The 18,684-nt window shown below is 50.8% G+C and overlaps 1 protein-coding gene across 7 annotated transcripts in view; it reads left to right on the plus strand.

The window, feature by feature from the left end:
- The window catches only part of GRK5 (G protein-coupled receptor kinase 5), a 225,543-nt gene that overhangs the window by 137,773 nt on the left and 69,086 nt on the right, over positions 1-18,684 (plus strand). For 3 of the 7 annotated variants that reach the window (XM_027112746.1, XM_027112744.1, XM_027112745.1), the window contains one exon: positions 17,868-17,926. The exons of the other annotated variants lie outside the window; for them this stretch is intronic. The gene's annotated coding sequence lies outside the window, so the exon portion shown is untranslated. The remainder of the gene's footprint in view (positions 1-17,867; positions 17,927-18,684) is intronic. 7 annotated transcript variants of the gene reach the window in all.

Below are 18,684 nucleotides of genomic sequence, written 5' to 3' on the forward strand. Positions count from 1 at the left end.
AGCGTGATCTTTCTATAAAGAGGAGCCTTGTTAGGATGTCATCACCTGCAGGAGCCCCTGCTGTAAATCCTCTTGCCTTCCTCACCCAGTGTCTGTCCTCCCTTCTCTTCTTAGACTCAGGCCAGATGTGGCTGGTAAAGGAAATCCTCGCTGCCAGGTTTAGAAATTTTAACTTTCTGCAGTGTCTGTGTTTCTGGAATGAGGGCGGGCTTCCCAGGACAGAGGCTTGGGTTCAGGCACCAGGTCCTGTGTGGAGTCCGGAGCAGATACGGGTTCTGTGTGGGGTTGTAGTAGGTACTCAGTCAAGAGGCTGGAAAGAGTGCTGAGGAGGTCGAGGAGGCCGAGGGAGGCCGAGGGACTCTGCTCTTTCAGTGGAACTTCCTGTTTCTCACGTTTCCTCTATAAAGACCACAGTGCCAGCCCTGCCCCAAAGCAGAGTGTGAGCCTGTCCATTCTGGGTGTCTTTGGCTTCTCTTATGTCTGTGCCTCGGCTTAGCACACCTTGGCCCTAGCCGGGCTCTGAAGGTGTTGAGTTGCTTCTTGGAGCTTAAGCCACAGCCCGTGTGAGAGGGAAGAGCCCCCTCTTGCTGCTCCATGTGAAAGTGCTTGAAGCTTTCGCAACCCCGTTAATTAAGAAGATGGAGTATCTACCCTCCCCTTGGGCTTCCCTGGTGGCGCAGTGGTTGAGAGTCCGCCTGCCGATGCAGGGGACACCGGTTCGTGCCCCGGTCCGGGAGGATCCCACATGCAGCGGAGCGGCTGGGCCAGTGAGCCATGGCCGCTGAGCCTGTGCATCCGGAGCCTGTGCTCTGCAATGGGAGAGGCCACAACAGTGAGAGGCCTGCGTACCACAAAAAAAAAAAAAAAAAAAAGAAGAAGATGGAGTATCTACCCTCTCCTGTCTCCCACCCCTTCTCTCCTTCCTCTGCACCTGGCCCAGGGACCTTTGCTTGGGTGACACTCCCCTCCCTTCCTCCCTGAGGGAGGCCCATCGCTTCTCTGGTGGGAAGTGGTGGCTTCCTCTTGAGGGAGGAGCAATTTGCTGTCCTCCCTTCCTCCGATTCCCAAGGGTGAGTCTCTCTGGGACAGCAGAGGGGCCTCCTGGGAAGCCTCCTTCCCCCCAGTGCTCGCTGGGAGCATAGGGCCTTAGGAACCAAAAAGACCTGGACTCAGGCCCCAGTTCCCCCACTGCCGCTGTATGACCTCAGCGAGTTCCTTAGACCAGTGATGTGTGGTTTTCTGTTCAGTGCTGGGGGAGAAGTCTCAATCCCCCAGGGTGGCATTAAGAGCGAGAATGGAGTCTTCAAGCCTGGGGCTCTGTGGGTGCTGAGTCCCTGCCCGGGTGGGGGATGTGAGCTGATGCCCCTCTCCCATTTATCAGTCTGGCCTTGTCTGCTCTCTGCCTGCCTAGGTGGGAAGGCCTCATCATCATGATTAAAACCATTCCCTTGGGGACTTCCCTGGCGGCGCAGTGGGTAAGACTCCATGCTCCCAATGCAGGGGGCCCGGGTTTGATCCCTGGTCAGGGAACTAGATCCCACATGCATGCCACAATTAAGAGTTCGCATGCCACAATTAGGAGCCAGCGAGGCACAACTAAGGAGCCCGCCTGCTGCAACTAAGACCTGGCGCAACCAAATTAAAAAAAAAAAAAAAATCCCTATTTAGCAAGCCCCAGCCCTCGTCCATTCATTCATTCATCCATTCTCCTGTTTCTGAGAACCCGCCCTGTACCGGGCCTTGCTCTGAGTACTGGGGAGCACAACCAGAAATAAGATAGCAGGGCTGGCTCCTTATTTCCAGACCGAAGCTGGGGAGGGACACTAACCAAGCAACCACCCAAGCAGATTTTTTTTTTTTTTTTTTTGGGTGCACCGTGGGGCATATGGGATCTTAGTTCCCTAACCAGGGATCGAACCCACGCCCCCTGCATTGGGAGTGCGGAGTCTTAACCACTGGACAGCCAGGGAAGTCCGCCAAGCAGATTTTAAAGGTCACCTGTATTGAGGGCCAGAGAGGAGGGGTGACGGGCCCAGCTCTGGGTGAGGCTTGAGGGGACTCAGAGTTGCAAGGCAGCCCTTGCCTTTAGGAAGTGTGGGCACCAGCTGTAGGCTGTTCCCACTCTGGGCTCTGTGACCGTCAGAGGCAATCAGACTGCAAGGTCAAAGTCAATATTTAAAAAAAAAGGAACGTCAGTTCTTAGGAAGCTCTTAGTAGCCCTGTATACAATCTTGTGTTTAGCCACTTACTTATAGCTGGGGGCCAGAGACCACCTGGATGTCTGCCCCTTGAGTGCACGAACATCCCCCACCTTCCTGGCCCTTGTAAGAGAGGCGGTGCCATCCCAGGTGCTGGTATGGCCATCTGGGGGCTGCTCCTTGCCCATGCCCTTCAGGAACCCCAGAGACACTTGAGCCTGATGTGGCCGGGACGAGGCAGTTCGCACAGCGCCTGTATCTTGGGAAAACTAATGTGGTTCCCAGTGTGCTGCCTTGAGTTCCTGGAACCAGAGTGTTTGTTTTGTGTAATATACAGCAAAAACAGTCCTAGTGACTTCAGAACCTTGTGGCTTCCAAACTATAACTTATTAAAATACTGGATTTTTTATCCAGTGGATAAAAATGTGGATTACCCGGGATATCACAGGGACAGAAAGCTAAATTGTGTTTGACAGGGAGAGAAAATACTCTCCATTTCAGGTCACCGTTTTTTTAAAAAAATTTTATTTATTTTTTTATACAGCAGGTTCTTATTAGTCATCCATTTTATACACATCAGTGTATACATGTCAATCCCAATCTCCCAATTCATCACACCACCCCCACCACCCCCACCGCTTTCACCCCCTGGCGTCCATACATTTTTTCTCTACTTCTGTGTCTCGATTTCTGCTCTGCGCACCGGTTCATCTGTACCATTTTCCAGGTTCCACATATATGCATTAATATACGATATTTGTTTTTCTCTTTCTGACTTACTTCACTCTGTATGACAGTCTCTAGATGCATCCACATCTCTACAAATGACCCAATTTCGTTCCTTTTTATGGCTGAGTAATATTCCATTGTATACATGTGCCATGTCTTCTTTATCCATTCATCTGTCAATGGACATTTAGGTTGCTTCCATGTCCTGGCTATTGTAAATAGAGCTTCAATGAACATTGGGGTGCATGTGTCTTTTTGAATTATGGTTTTCTCTGGGTATATGCCCAGTAGTGGGATTGCTGGGTCATATGGTAATTCTATTTTTAGTTTTTTAAGGAACCTCCATACTGTTCTCCATAGTGGCTGTATCAATTTACATTCCCACCAACAGTGCAAGAGGGTTCCCTTTTCTCCACACCCTCTCCAGCCTTTGTTGTTTGTAGATTTTCTGATGATACCCATTGTACAAGTCACCATTTTTAAGAGGATTTTTTTTCCATCTATTTATTTATTTTTGGCTGCGTTGGGTCTTCGTTGCTGTGCACGGGCTTTCTTTAGTTGTGGCGAGCGGGGGCTACTCTTCGTTGCGGTGCACGGGCTTCTCATTGCGGTGGCTTCTCTTGTTGAGGAGCACGGGCTCTAGGCGTGTGGGTTTCAGTAGTTGTGGCACGCAGGCTCAGTAGTTGTGGTGCATGGGCTTGGTTGCTCCATGGCATGTGGGATCTTCCCGGACCAGGGCTTTGAACCCATGTCCCCTGCATTGGCAGGCGGATTCTTAACCACTGCGCCACCAGGGAAGCCTCCAGGTCACCATTTTTAGAACTGAACACATGCTTTTTGAGATTTGGGTACCTTAATTCCACCAGGGAAACAGTTCTCTATTTGCTTAAGTCCAAGGGCTGCTAGAGGACCGTGGGACCCTGGGAGCCTTATCACAGCACTGTGGATCATGCCAAGGGAGGTCGGGTGGGTGCATCGCATTTGAAGGGACACCTCGGCCTCCCTCTCAGTGGCAAAGGAGCATCTGAAACTGCCTGATTTAGTAGATGAGGTTCAGGTGGGTGAACATCAGTTCCACAATTAATCCCTCATTGGCTGTGTGTGCTCAGCTGTCCCCTGGTTGGGCAGTGAAGGGGGTGGGTTTGGGGAATTGGCAGGAATCTCCAGTGACTGCTCCTTATAATAATGATGGATAGACAGTGTTGATACTTACTGAGGGCCTTCCATCTGACAGGCACTGCGCTAATAAACCCCTTGGTTGATCTGTCCCTATGAGGTAGGTCATACTGTTATTATCTCTATTTTAGGTCCAGGAAAGTGAGTCTCAGAAAAGCTCATACAGCTAGTATGTGGTTGGATCAAGCAGAGTATAGGTTCGGCTGCTGTAACAAAGACCCACCCGAACGCTGGTTTAAACAAGGTAGAAGCTTATTTCTCTCTCATGGAACAGTGCTTGGGGTAGGGGTTTGGGGCTGCTGTGGAAGTTCTATCTTTGTGGCTATTTAGTTCCCAGTCTCTTCTGTCCTTAGGATGTTGCCTGCATCTACATGGTCCAAGATGGCACCCCACATGTCTGCATTCTAGTCTACGGGAAGGGGGACATGCCCTTTCTCCTAAGGACGTAACCCAGATAACTGGGACCTTTCTGCTCATGTTCTATTGGCCAAAACTTGGTCATATAGCCACACCTAGCTGCAAATGTTGTTGGGAAATGTAGTCTTTCTTTTGGGTGGCCATGTGCCTGGCTAAAAGTGGGAGATCTATTACAACAGAAAACACGATGAATGGACATTAGATGACTGGGATGAGTCTAGGTGGTGCACAGAGTTCATGTCCCTTACCTGTCCACCACCTCTCATCTCCGAGGAGTTCAAGGTCAGCTCCAAGGAAAGGAGCCCAGAGCTGGACCGTCAGCTCCTTGGGTGCTTACGGTGGTGGGTGTTTCTGCTGATCCCTTGATCCTCTGGGGGAGCACAGCGCAGGGCAACAAGTAGGTGCTCAGTAAATCAATCTTAAAGGGAGAGCAGTAGAGAGGGACCTGACCTACCAGATCCAGCCCCAGCTAAATATGATGGGCGCATCTGGATGTGAATTATAAGGGGGCTGGAAACTGCAGTGACCAACTGCCAGGAGGCAGCTGGGCCTAGAAGGATTCCCTTGCAGGGTGGAGCTCCCAGCTGCTTTGGTTGGGACCACAGAGAGGTTCAGGGTATCCTGTTGGCTGCCCTGGCTTGACCCCAACTTTGAAGACATCTATGAGCTGTGGTTCCAGACTGGAAATTCGACTCCGTGCCTGCTTTGGGAGGAACTGGCCGCTTTGAGTGGCTTCTCCCCTAGCGGTGGTCTCTTGGGCTGTGCCCTGTACATTCCTGATTCTTTTCTGGCCACATGGAGGTCTGGGTTTGTCAGCTGCTGGCCTCTGGTTTGCGAGGAAGGGCCTCTGCCTCTCTCCCTCTGTGCTCCAGCTGCCTGCTCGAACTGGCCCTGACTCAGCTAGAACAACCTCTCAGAACCCAGGCCCCGTTCTGAAGTCCTCGGAGGGCTTTCTGAGATGACGCACTGAATGTGGGGAGCTGAGAGCTCTCCGGTCCCTGTTATTAGTTACACCTTCTGAACAGAGCTTCTCTCCATGCAGGTGCTCAGAAGGGAAAAATCAGTGAGCATCCGATGTTCCAGCGTGAAATTTTTCAATCATTTGAACATTGTTCTTGGCAAGGAATGAGTGAAAACAAACAGCCATTATAGGTCACGTTTTGAGACCATTTAGCAACAGAGGGTATTCTTTGATCATCCCAATGGTTTTTTGGTCTTTTTCGCAGTTGTCTTTCTTGTGCTGAGTAACTGAAGAGGATACCGGTTAGCCTCGGCATCAGTTAAGTGTCTGTCAGAACGTCTGTTCGGAGCCTGGCAGTCAGAGGGAAGAGAAAAAGTGTTCCCAGAGAGCGATGTTCAGGCTGAGACGGAGCTTACGAGGTCTAGACAGTTATAAGATATGTGGAACTCTTAGAAAAGAAAGAAGGGAAGAAAGGAAAACATGTGTCTTGGGTTCTGCGTGCTTCTATTCTGTAGCTGTATAGCTGAGAAGGCTTTAGTTTACAATAAGTGGTATTTGGCAAGAAGTGTTACTGCCTGCTGACAAATTGATTGCGCTCTTTTACTGAGATGAAAATGCAGGAGGCATTTTGCTTCTTTTCCCTCTTGATGATTAAAAGCGTCTACTTGGCTCCAGGCAGAGATGGCCCCTGAGGATTTATATGAGACACCTGTGTGGCATCCAGCACCAGCCTTCAGGCTGACAGAAGCAGCTACCCTGCACGGTGTTCAAAATGCCAGGTCCTGGGAGGGAGTTTTGACAGGCTTGACCGGGAGTCTCTGTGCCAGACCTGGGTGGGACCCTAGGGTGAGGGTCTTTGAATTTTAATCAAGAACTTCCCCTCCCTGTTCACGCTGAGCCAGGGCCTTAGAGCAGCTGAGCGGCTAAGCAAGCCCCGCGGTGAGGAACAAAACCAGACCTGCCCCTACCCGGGCCTCAGTTTCTCCGTCTGAGCAATGAGGGCATCACACTGGCTTTCCTTCGGATTTTCTTCAGGGTCTGTGTCCCTGCTCCCTCCGGCACACCCTTTCTCTGTCCTATGATTGCGTTATAAAGAATGAGGATGCCAGTGTTGGGAAGAGGCTCCGTTTCCCACGTGGCAGATCCATTCATTAACTTGACCCAGCCCAGGGACAAATTAGAATGTAGCCAACAGCTAGCAAATTGATGAGGTAGGTCGTTAATCCATTCATTCATTCATACTTGTGCACTCAAATATTACTGTGCCAGCTCTATGCCAGGCTCTGAATGGGGAGCTGGGCGTGCAGGGAGCCAGGCAGCCTGGGCCCCGCCTGCTCCAGGTGGGGTCTAGTCCCGTTTGGATTCCCCTCCTGTTGGCTTAAGGACTTGCCTCTATGTCGGTCCTAGCACAGGAATGAGATGTGAAGTGCAGTTCTAACAGCCTGTTTAAAGCCAAGCATTTACTTTTGGACACCCAGGACTTTAAGATTTCTTCCTTCAAAGAACAAGGGATTTGTTTTGACAAAGGAAGTGTAAACAGGAGTCTAGTGAATAATATTTCTCATGGCTGCTCCTGCTTTAATCGATTATATATTTATTGGTGATCTCTTAAGTGTCCAGACTGTCCTAGGCTCTGCCGGGGATGCAGAGAATTTACAGCTCAGCTGGGGATGGATGGATGTGTGTGTGTGTGTGTGTGTGTGTGTGTGTGTGTGTGAGAGTGTGAGTGAGTGTGAAGGCCAACTCTGAGGACAGTGGCCGAAGGAATGAGACAGCATGAACGTTACTTGATCACAGGTGTGGTGCTGGCCGCAGAGCTGAAGGAGCTCCAGGGAGGGGGCGTTCCGGAGGAGAAGGGGAGAGAAGGGTATTCTACACCATTCTCCTTTGCCGGTCCAGCTGGTAGCCAGCCCCTGAGCTGCCACGGTTTTCCCAGGCCTTAGTCTCTGGAGGCTGAGCCCTGGACTCTGTATGCAGAGCAGTCCTGGGCCCGTGAGAATGGAATGACAGGTCATGGGTGCGTCCAGGTTACCAGGGTGACTCTCTCCCCTGTGGACTCCCGGAGTCTGCCAAATGATGCCACTGGTGTGACGCCATCCACCTCTCAGGGTTCCAGTTCCTCACCTGCTGCCGCTGCGGATTCCCTAGAAGCTAAGAAATGCAGAAGAGCTGTTCTCTTTTCAGGAAGAGATAAGTTCAGATCTCATCTCCACCTCTTGCTAGCTCTGGGACCTTATGCTAATTCCTCCTCAGTGCCTCATTTTTTGACATCTGAAAAATAGGCTGTTAATAGCGTCTGTTTCGTAGATGCAAGAGAAAAGCATGTGAAGTGTGTCGCACGGTGCCTGGTATACAGCAGGTGCCCCATTCATGTTAACTGCTATCGTTCAGTTATTATTATGACACGTCAGGTGGCGAAGTCGGAAGGTCACCGTCTGATCCAAAAGTCATGTCTTTCTGAAAACTAGCTTAGCTGAACTCTATGAAAATTCATGTCTAAAATCCCGACCCACCCTGGGCTGTAACTCTGCTAAGTGAGTCTGGATTGAGGCTCCACCTCTCTCTGTTGGTTTCTGCTGAAGCATCTCCCCTGTTTCTCATCTGCAGCGTAGGTACCGGGTGAACTGTGTGCCTGGGAATATGTTCGTCTCTTCCCGACTCTAGCCCCTCTTGGGTCTGGGGCTAAGCTAAGCAAAGGTGGCTTGAAGGAGGGAGTTGACATGCTGTCATATTTAATTACCAGAGACCTGGATCAGGTACCAGTGGGCCAAGCCCTCCATACGCTGTTCCTTGAGGAAACAGAGTGCAGGTGTATCACGTGGCCAGTCTTGTAGGAGCCGTGATGAGGCAGCTGGCGGAACTGGACGTGTATCTGAGAGAGGCCTCCAGGAACACAGAAACACTGCCACCAAATATTTGCCCTCCCTATCTCAGGAATAAGGACTAAGGGACAGGTATTCCAGAAAGGTTTGGTCTCAAAATAAGAATGACTTTTAACATGGTGCTGATAAAGAGTACCGGACACCTTGTAGGTGAAGCGCTTACTGTCCCTGGAATGGCACAAGTTAAGGCTGGCTAAGCCACTAATGGGGATCATACCCAGAGGATGGGGGTTGGGGGGGTCTTTGGAACCTGAGACATCAGGACTTTGGGGAGACCATCAGTTGCTTCCACCTTCCCAGGCATTCACTTCTTAAGCCGCTTTTGGCCAGCACAACCGTGAGCCTCGCTAGGCCCTGGCCACTGGCCCAGGAAGAAGCAGGACTGCCTCTGCATGGAGGTTGCTGTTTGCCTTGGCCCCTGCTTGCCCAGCCACTTCCTGGCCCTGCCCTCCTGTGGCTTTTGCTTCATTAGCTCAGAGCTCCAGGTGAAGCCAGGCCCCAGGGCCCTGGATGGCACAGTGGGCACAGCCTCCGAGGCTGCAGAGCCTGCACGCCTCCCTGCTCTCCTCCTGGGCAGGCTAGGGCAGCCCACAGTAAGGGTGCGTCAGGCGCTGTCATCCAGGCTTAAACTGGAAAAACGCTCGAGAAAGACTGACGCATAGAGAGCGGGGGTCACGGCGCCGGGGTCCCGCAGCAAACCGGCAGGGCTGCAGTGGAAGCCGGGGACCCAGCCCACGGAGCAGCGCGCTTCCCCGGCCCTGGGGAGATGCTGCTGTTAAGCTCCCGCTTGCTCTGCTCCCGCTCTGGCCACAGTGCAGGTGCAGGAGGGGCCGCAGCCCGGTGGCCTTAAAGACCCCAACAGTCGTGAACTCTGCTTGGGGCTCTGATGCTGGAGAAAGGCCATGCCCTCTGGTCTCTCCATCCCCACCAGGCTCCTGCCTGTGGACGCACCCAACTGGGAGGCGGGGACATTTACGCTCCCCTAGTTCATCAGCTTCATTTTGTAAAAGGGGAAACCGAGGTCCAGAGAGCAGAATGATGGGTCTGAAGTCATACATGGGTCAGAGGAGAAGCTGGAGGCAGAGTCCAGTCCCCTGGCCCCAGCCCCATGGCCCTGGCTGAGCTTTGAAGACAGTGAGTCAGGCAGGGCCTGTGTTCAGGCCCTTCTCGCTTCTGGAGGCGAGGCCCACCACAGCTGCAGCAGACGGCCTGGCCCAGCCTCGCCTCGGCCTGGGTACCCAGAGCCCTGCAAGCCTCACGGGTTCTTTTGTTAACCTTAGATGGAAGCCCTGCTAGGGACAACTCTTCATCATCTAGTTTTTTCGGGGAGACCTTCATTTCTGGCAGATTAATCACTCAGTGGCGGGGGGAGGTGTCGGGGGGGTGTGGGCCTGGGATTTCTACTCCCCAGCTTGGAGGCTTATGGTCTCCACTTCACACTGATTTGTTCATTTGTTTTGTTTTATCTTCATTTGTTTTACGTATACACCTGCGCTCTTGCTTGGCCAGGCACTGTTCCAGATGCTGGGGATAAAATGATGAACTAGACCTTGGAATCTCCCGGGGAGCTTTAAACACTACTGACGCCATCTCCAGAAATTTGATACAGTTGGCCTGGGTGTGGCCTGCGTGTTTCAATTTCTAAAATTGCCTGTATCCACATGGAAATTTCTTTTCAAGGAGGAAAAAAGCTTGTAGAAATGATGTGGCTCTAAGCGGATGGTTGTGAGCAGAGCCCGAAGGAAGGGAGGCCCCGGGTCATTCACCAGCCACCAGGCTTTCCCAGGTGCCGCACCACAGTGCCGGGTTCCAGCTCCCGGAAGGCTCTGCTGCAGGCCCAGCAGGGTGAAACGGGGCTCTGAGCACCCGCCTGTGACCCAGGCCCTGCACCCCAAGGGGGACATGTCTGGCGGCCACAGCTCCTTTGCTTGCCAGGGACTTCTTAATCTCAGTGATCCTACAGCCAGACTTTTAGAATAGTTGTTTTCCCCTCATCTGTAAAGATGTAAAATCTTAAGAAATAGAAACTACCACAGGTCACACACATCAGTCGTCTCCTTTTTGCCTGGCATTTTCAAAATCCTCCACTGGTGATGAACCAGGTGCCTTTCCTACTGATGCCTTGTGGCTGTCATGCTCCTTCTGTGCTCGCGTGGAGGGAATGCTTATAGTCACAGAGTGGGGACTTTCAGCCCGGGAGAGGGCTGAGAGCCCAGTGGTCTCTACCGGCCAGTAGAGATGGCCGGTAAAAGAGCCAGGCCTGGAACCCAGGTCCCAGTTCTGTCCCCAGCTCTTCCACCGTGCCGGGCATCCCAGCCACTGCCCCACAGTGTCCGTGCCTCCCTGGCCATTCCCTGGGTCCACCTCCGTCACCCCACCCCTCCATTTACCCACCCGATTCTTCATGCCATTCTCACTGCAAGGGAATATCTAAATTCTTCGCTTTTCTTGGCTGCAAGGATAAGAGACAGGTCACTGCCTAACTCTGGGGCCCCATCACTGCCCAGAGGGGCCCGTGGTGACAGCGGAGGCTTGACATCCTTTCCAGCTCAGCCCCCAGGCCGTTCCTAGGCTCCAGGTATCTCCTGGGCTTTGACCGCACCCAGTGGATTCAGGGCAGAGACCTGAACCCTCACAAAGAGGTGGGGCTCATTCGGGTGGCTGCATGGGCCCCCCGACAAGTAGACTTCCACCCACCCCTCTTCCATTCACAGATCCACAGACCGGACCCTCCTTTCCTCCCCCTTTCCCACCCCTGTCCCCACTTCCCCCACCTGGCAGCCCAGGCCCAAACACCCTACAGCTCAGTGGTTTTTACATGTGACTTGTCCAGGTGTCACTAACCTTTGTAAGACTCAGGCTTAATAGTTTTGATCCTACAGAGACACATGACAAGTACAAGACATTCAGTAAAACCCGAGACCAGCAGGAGGGCAACAAAAAGCACAGGAAGATGGGGCTCGGTTTGGGTGTGTTCGTGTAATGTGCCACATGTCATTTTTATTCACATAAAAACATCTTTCTTGAAGCAATAGGAACCCACTCGGCTGTTGCGAACCAAATACCAAATGTTTCCTTTTTCCTCTCCTGCTCCTTCCAAGAGGCGGGCTATGAAGAATTGCCCTTATCCGTGATGCTATCTTGCCTTTCAGAGAGCCTTTTCCTCAGAGCAAACGCCCGGATGTTTCTTCCAGCTTTGGCAGGAATTTTTGAGAGAAAGCTGTTTTCAAATCCCTTTTCTGTCTCTGTCTTAGACCTGGAGTACAGCAAGGTGGGGGGGGGGGGCTCCAGGCCTCAGTCTAATCCAGTCTCCTCCAATCTGTTTTCCTCAGTTGCCTCAGGACCTATAAGCACCCCTGCCCCCAATGAGAAAAAACAACAAAACCTGGTATTTTGGTGAAACGGTGTTAAATAAGATAAAATGAAAGAAAAGAAAAGAAAGCTCCTGTTGGTAGAGAGATGGAATCAGGAATCACTTTTGGATTAGCTCTCCCACCCGCCCTCCGTGTACAATAAACAAGGGCTCCCGTGTTAGCATTTCCATTTCCTCAGGAAGCTGCCTTTCTTGCTCCTACTTCTGAAATGGAATGTGCATTTTCATTGGCCCAAGTTCAAGGAGTGCCTAAGGGCAACAATGAAAAACCGGTCCCAAGCAGATCTCGGTGGTAGGTGGTCGACACCCCCTCCCCCAGAGCCGGGACTTCTTGCTTCCTATCCTCTGGGGATTGACGCCAGATGGGGAGGGAGGGGGAGGGAGGGAGGGGTGGCGACCTCCCTCGCTTGGGTTTGTAGCCATGAGGGGAGCCATGCTGTCCCCGCTGCCTGAGTTCTGGCTTTCAGTTGGGAAAGTCTGGTGACCCTCCAAGCATCCGCATACCAAAGGCTCTTAATTAAGAAAGTATGTTCCCATTTCATGTCACTCGAAAAGAATGAAAACAGTGACAGCATTTATTTATCTTCACTATCAATATCATTCCTGTTTCTAATTCCACTGGGGGTTATGAGTCTTGAAGGAATTGACTGTGGGTTGTGAGATTTTAACCCCAGCCATGTGCTGTGGGGATACATGTGTCTTCTCTCTGAGAGAGAGGCTCAGAGCGAGGGGGAAAAGGGCCACAGAGCCCTGGCCTCTGCCCTTCTGGAGCTCAGAGTCAATGGCTCTCGCCGGGAGGAGTGGCCTTTGCTTTGCCTTCTTTGGTGCTGATACAGAGTTGTCCCCCTTTCACCGGCTACATCCCATTTCTTTTCTGAATCTTCAGAGAGTCTTATAGAGGAGTCTTATAGAGGAGAGGGGATGTCCGAATGGCTACCATTTGTTTAGGACCCACTATGTGCTGACACTGGCCTGGGCACTCACGTGTGTTGCTGATCCTCTGATTGCCCGTGTGATGCATGAGGACCTGGGCCTCAGGTTAAGGGATGTGCCCAAGACTAGATAACATGTTAGTCCATTTGGGCTGCTGCAAGAGAATACCACAGCCTGGGTGGATTTATAAAGAACAGAAACTGGGGCTTCCCTGGTGGCGCAGTGGTTAAGAATCCACCTACCAATGCAGGGAACACGGGTTCGAGCCCTGGTCTGGGAAGATTCCACGTGCCGCCGAGCAGCTAAGCCTGTGCGCCACAACTACTGAGCCTGCATTCTAGAGCCTGCGAGCAACAACTACTGAGCCCGTGTGCCACAACTACTGAAGCCCACACGCCTAGGGCCTGTGCTCTGCAGCAATGAGAAGCCCGCGCACCGCAACAAAGAGTAGTCCCCACTCACCACAACTAGAGAAAGCCCACGTGCAGCAACGAAGACCGAACACAGCCAAAAATAAATTTATTTTTAAAAGAATAACAGAAATTTATTTCTCACAGTTCTGGAGGCTGGAAGTCCAGGTGCCACTTCATAAATGACCATCTTCTCTCTGTGTTCTCACATAGCAGAAAGGGCAAGGGAGCTCTCTGGGGCCTCTTTTAAAAGGGCACTAATCCCATACACAAGGGCTCCACCCTCATGACCTAATCACCTCTCAGGCCTTACCTCCTAATACCATCACAATGGGCATTAGGTTTCTAATGAATCTGGGGGCGGACACATTTAGTGTATAGCAGGTGTCCTTCACAATGGTCCTGAGGTGTGGGTACTGTCAATGGCTTATTACAAGAACAGGATAGGAGACAAGAGGAAGCTCTTGGCAAACACCCAAACATCACAAGGTGGTGGTAAGAACAGGGCTCCTTGTCTTGTTGTGCCCTCTGTTGGTTGACAACTTGTTAAGTGTCATGCCCAACCTTTAAGGTAGGCTTGGCTGTGCCTAAAAACTTCAGGACATGTGTGTTGCAAAAATGCATATGTTGGCATGCTTTGCATGTGTATTCTCAGGCAGTTACCTTCATTACCAAGTAAATTTACTTGCCAACCCCTCAGATAACACTGTGCTGATTCGTGTCCCTTTGTGCCTCACCTCCTGTCCCCAAGCAAGCTATCACTTTCTGTCCATTTTCTTTAAGCCGTTCTCTCTCTCTTTTTTTTTTAAATTGAAGTATAACAGATTTACAATATTATGTTAGTTTCAGGTATACAGCAAAGTGATTCAGTTACATATATTTTTTCAGATTATATTCCATTATAGGTTATTAGAAGCTATTGAATATAATTCCCTGTGCTCTACAGTACAGCCTTGTTGCTGATCTATTTTATGTGTAGTAGTTTGTATCTGTTAACCCCATCCTCCTAATTTGTCCCTCCCTCTCTCCCTCTCCCCTTTGGTAACCATAAATTTGTTTCACGTTGTTAACGAGTCCAAGCTCGCTGTGCTCACCGCATGACAGGCCAATGAATCAGAGACAAGGTGTTGAGACAAGGAATACGACTTTCTTCGGAAAGCCGACAGGCCAAGAAGATGGCAGACTAGGGTCTCCGATAAACCATCTTCTCGGGCTTTGCATGCCACTTTCTTTTATAGCACAGAGAGGGGGAGGAGATGGGGTAGGAAAGTAAAAAGGCCATAAGTTTTGCAAATATCCCCTGGAATGGCCAGCCTGGGGGCGGGGGTGGGGTAGGGTGGGGTGAGGGGATGTGTTAATTTCTTCTTTCTTGCAGCCATCCGCAGGTGGGCGGAGTCAGATTGTCTTCCTGAGAGCTGAACAGAGGCACTTTGGTTTAACATCTCAGGCAGAGGGGCAGGGTTCCCTGAGGCAGGCCATTATGTATGATTATAATAACAAAAGCAATGGAAAGCAAAGGTTAAAGTCAAACAGATCAAACATGGAGTCCGATTTAGCTCTTCCCTGTTACACTGTGTCTGTGAATCTGTTTCTGTTTTGTATATAGATTCATTTGTATTATTTTTTAGAGTCCACATATGAGTGATATCATACAGTATTTGTCTTTCTGTCTGATTCACTTCACTACGTATAATATTCTCTAGGTCCATCCACGTTGCTGCAAGTGGCAGTATTTCATTGTGTTTTATAAGCCATTCTCTTTTTTTTAATTACTGTGGTAAGAACATTTAACATGCGATCTACCCTCTTAATAAATTTTTAAGTGCACAATACAGTGTTGTTAACTACAGACACAGTGTTGTACAGCAGATGTCTAGAACTTAATCAACTTGCATAACTGAAACTCTATATCCATTGGACAGTAGCTCCCAATTTCCCCCACCCCCAATCCCTGGCAACCACTGTTTTACTGTTTCTATGAGTTTGACTATTTTATTCAAACATTTTTTTCTTTTTTTTTTTTGGCCACAACACGCGGTTTGCGGGATATTCCCCAACCAGGGATTAAACCCATGCCACTGCAGTGAAAACCCGGAATCCTGACCACTAGGCTACCAGGGAAGTCCAAGTTTGACTCTTTTAGATACCTCATAAAGGTGGCGTCATGCAGAATTTGCCCTTCTGTGACAGGCTTATTTCAATTAGCATAGTGTCATCAAGACTAACGCATGTTGTCACGTGACATGGTTTCCTTCCTTTTTAGGACTGAATAGTACTCCACTGTATGTATATACCACATTTTAAAAATCCATTCATTGGTCGATGGACATTTACCTTTGTTGCCACATCTTGGCTGTTATGAATAGTGTCGCAGTGAACATGGGAGTACTAATACCTCTTTGAAATACTGATTTTAATTCTTTTGGATAAATACCCAGCAGTGGAATTGCTGGATCGTATTAATTTTTTGAGGAACCTGCATATACTTGAAGCCGTTCTTGAAGCCTTCCTGCAGTGGTTGCAGATCTAGCCCTGAATTCTTGCCCTAACACACTTGTCCCAGGCTTGTCCCTGCCCTGTGGCTTCTCCCTGCCCCTCTCTCCAGCCTCTGGCCCTATTTCTCTGGCTTTGACCTTCTCCTCCTTCCCCAGCACTCAGCCTCTCCCCTGCTGACAATTTGCATTGCCTTTGGCGAGCCCATCACTCCCATTCCCATGCACCAGCAAGCCCTCCCCTGGGCACCTCCCCTGGGCACCTCCCCTGGGCACCTCCCCTGAAACCCATCCAAACCAGGAGAGCAGTGTGTGTGCCCCTGCAGCTGGGGCATTTCTGGCAGCCCTGCGTGTGCAGCTTTGTTTGTGGCTGCCCTGCCCAGCCCTGTCTGTGAATGTGCCTCCCTCCTGCCTGGGCTGGTAAGCAAACTGCTGGGACAAAGACAAAGCCTGCGGAGCCTGTCTCCTTTAAGGGGTGCCCCTCCCACCCCCCTGCGACAGGGCCTGGAATGAAGTGCCCAGAAGGGGCTCAGCCAGTGTCTGTGAACTTGCTAAGGGAACGTTCGTTCTGTCTGAGGCGTGGCAGGAGTTCGGTGTGCTGCGGGAAGGAGTGGCAGTCCTGTCTTCCTGGGCCAGCCGTGGGCGTGCTTGGGAGGCGTCAAGCCCTCGAAGAAGCAAACGACATGTGGTTTCCTTAAAGCCAATTCAGTTCGGCTTCTCACCAAAGCAGGATCACAACCACAGGGGCTGCGCCCTCCCTGCCCAAAGGCCAGGGCTTGAACCACAGGTGGGGATGGCTCCCAAACCAGTGACCTCCTCCGTAAATGTCTCAGGCTCATGACTCCCACCCCATTTTTGTCCACCTTCCCATGCACTGCACTTGAATCATTTGTGCTCTAAAATCATTGATGCCCCAGTGGGACAGTGAATCCATTCCAGTCTCCTTGGCCTTGGAGTCCAGCCCTTTCCTGTCTGAGCCCAGCTGCTTCTCCAGCACATCTGCCCCCCATCCTCCTGGGTGCTGGTGGGCCCTAGCCCTCCCTGGGGCAGCCTGCCCCTTGATCCAGGGCACTATAAGTTCAGAGCTTATAATGGGCTTTCTGGACCCCCTTTTCCATCACCTTCCTCTGGACATGCTTCAGTTTTGTGTCCACCAGACCAATGTTACTGCAGCCAAGGTCAAATGTCACATCACAAAGACCACACCCCTATTCTTGGTCTCAGCTGACCGCCAGCTGTTAACTCCAAGCCTGTTTCTGGATCATTAACCTGCCGATGGGTATGAGGTGTGTCTCCTCCCACCTACTCATCCACAACCCCCCCCCCCCCCCCCCCGCCGCCAGGTGTTCAATTCAATAAGAGAGTCTGAAAATTGAAGGAACCTTCTAGTATCAAAAAGCAAGAGACCTTGGAACAGAGTTTGTTGAATGAATGAAGGATCCAAAAGAATAAGGCTAGAATGATTTGATGATTGGTGAATACTTTGGGGGCAGGGAGCCTGATGCCCCTCATATCTTACATAACGACAGACTCTTTCTGGCTTGGAAGGAAAGATCAATGAAGGACGTGGCCAGAAGCAGGATTTTCACATTCAGAAGAGCTGGTGTGTATGTTTGTGTGTAGACCGTGCATGTGTGCCTGTGTACACAGCATCCCAGGGGCCTCCCAGCCTGAGAGACAGATTCAGAGACAGGGAGAGCCCTGCCCCTCTGTGTTGGGTACTCCTCCCCACTAACCCAAACAGGACACCCTTGGGAGACGAGCTGTGGGCAGGACACTTCCAAGCTGTATTTCTACAGCATGGCTGGCTTCCTTAGAAACCGACTAGAAAGGATCTGCTCTGAAGATATATTACAGAGCAACTTGTGCTTTCAATTTCAGTGTCCTCTGACTTTCCCGAAGGGACCTGCCCCTCGGACATGCCCTTGACGCATTAAGAACTTTGAATCTGCGCCTTTTCCTGTCACCTTGATCAAATCCCAAATTCACATTCTTTCTTCTGTGGCCTCGTTCTCCATTTCTAAAGGAATTGCAGACTTTGCACTTTGATTTTAGTGGTGGTGGTGCTTCCTCAGAGGATAAGCCCATTTATCTTTATTTAAAGCTGAGAAAACATCCAAACAGATGATTACTGATCCTCTTCTTCCTTCCTGGGCTTCCAACGCATGGCTTTCTTGCCTGGGATCCTCTGTACAGCTGGGAGAGGCACGGAACTGAGGTGCTGACAGCTTGTGTTGGAATCACATGGTGTTTACTGTGCTGTGAGTTTATAACGGCTTTGTTTCCATACTGACAGCACACGCCATATGGAGAGAAAAAATCCTGTCAGATGAACCCTTGAGGAATCACAATATGGTACATGAAATCTCATAATTGCTTTTGGAAATGGGGGAGGGCCCCTTGCTCAAATCACATAAGCAATGTGGCGCTCTCTGCCATAATTGAATAAAACGGGAGTTTCACACAGGTAATTTCCTTTGTTCTGTGTTTGTGCTGGGGAAGCTCAGCTGACTGGGGAAGGACAGGGAAGTTTGTTTTCCTCTCCTTGGGGGATCAGGCTGAGTGGGAGGTGGTGAGAACGCAGGCTGTGTCTGTAGGGCATCGTGCTAACAGGTGCGGACTCCAGACCTGTCACCCTCCTGGCTCCCTCCAACCCAGACTCCCTCCTGTGGCTGATGATAACTTGACATTTTATTACTGTCACTTGGGATCTTGTCTGCTCACCTCCCCACACACCCCCTTTCCAACAGAATCCAAGATCGCTGAGGGCTGGGACCATGTCCCATTCCCCCCACTCCCGACCCCCACCAATCCTGGCACACAATGAGGTGAGTTAAATGTTTGTTGGAGTGGCTATTCCCGAACAATCTGTGCGTGGAAAGGTAAGCTGAGTTAAGGCAATAGTTCAAGGCTAGTTTCAGCCCCCAAACCAGTTGAGGAGCGGGCCAAGGGGAGACTTGCAAGGTGCCTCATCCACTTGACCGAAGTATCCTCGCAAGAGAGAATGAGAAATTCGTGAGCGCCTTCTGATACAAGGTGTGCTTACCACTGGTGGATCCCTACAAAAACCATTCTTGCCCTCAAGCAGTTTACCCATGAAAGGAGAAATGGGC

The sequence above is a fragment of the Aethalodelphis obliquidens genome, unplaced genomic scaffold (assembly GCF_003676395.1).
Source record: "Aethalodelphis obliquidens isolate GAN/ISIS:26980383/991018 unplaced genomic scaffold, ASM367639v1 scaffold11, whole genome shotgun sequence".
NCBI lineage: Eukaryota > Metazoa > Chordata > Mammalia > Artiodactyla > Delphinidae > Aethalodelphis > Aethalodelphis obliquidens.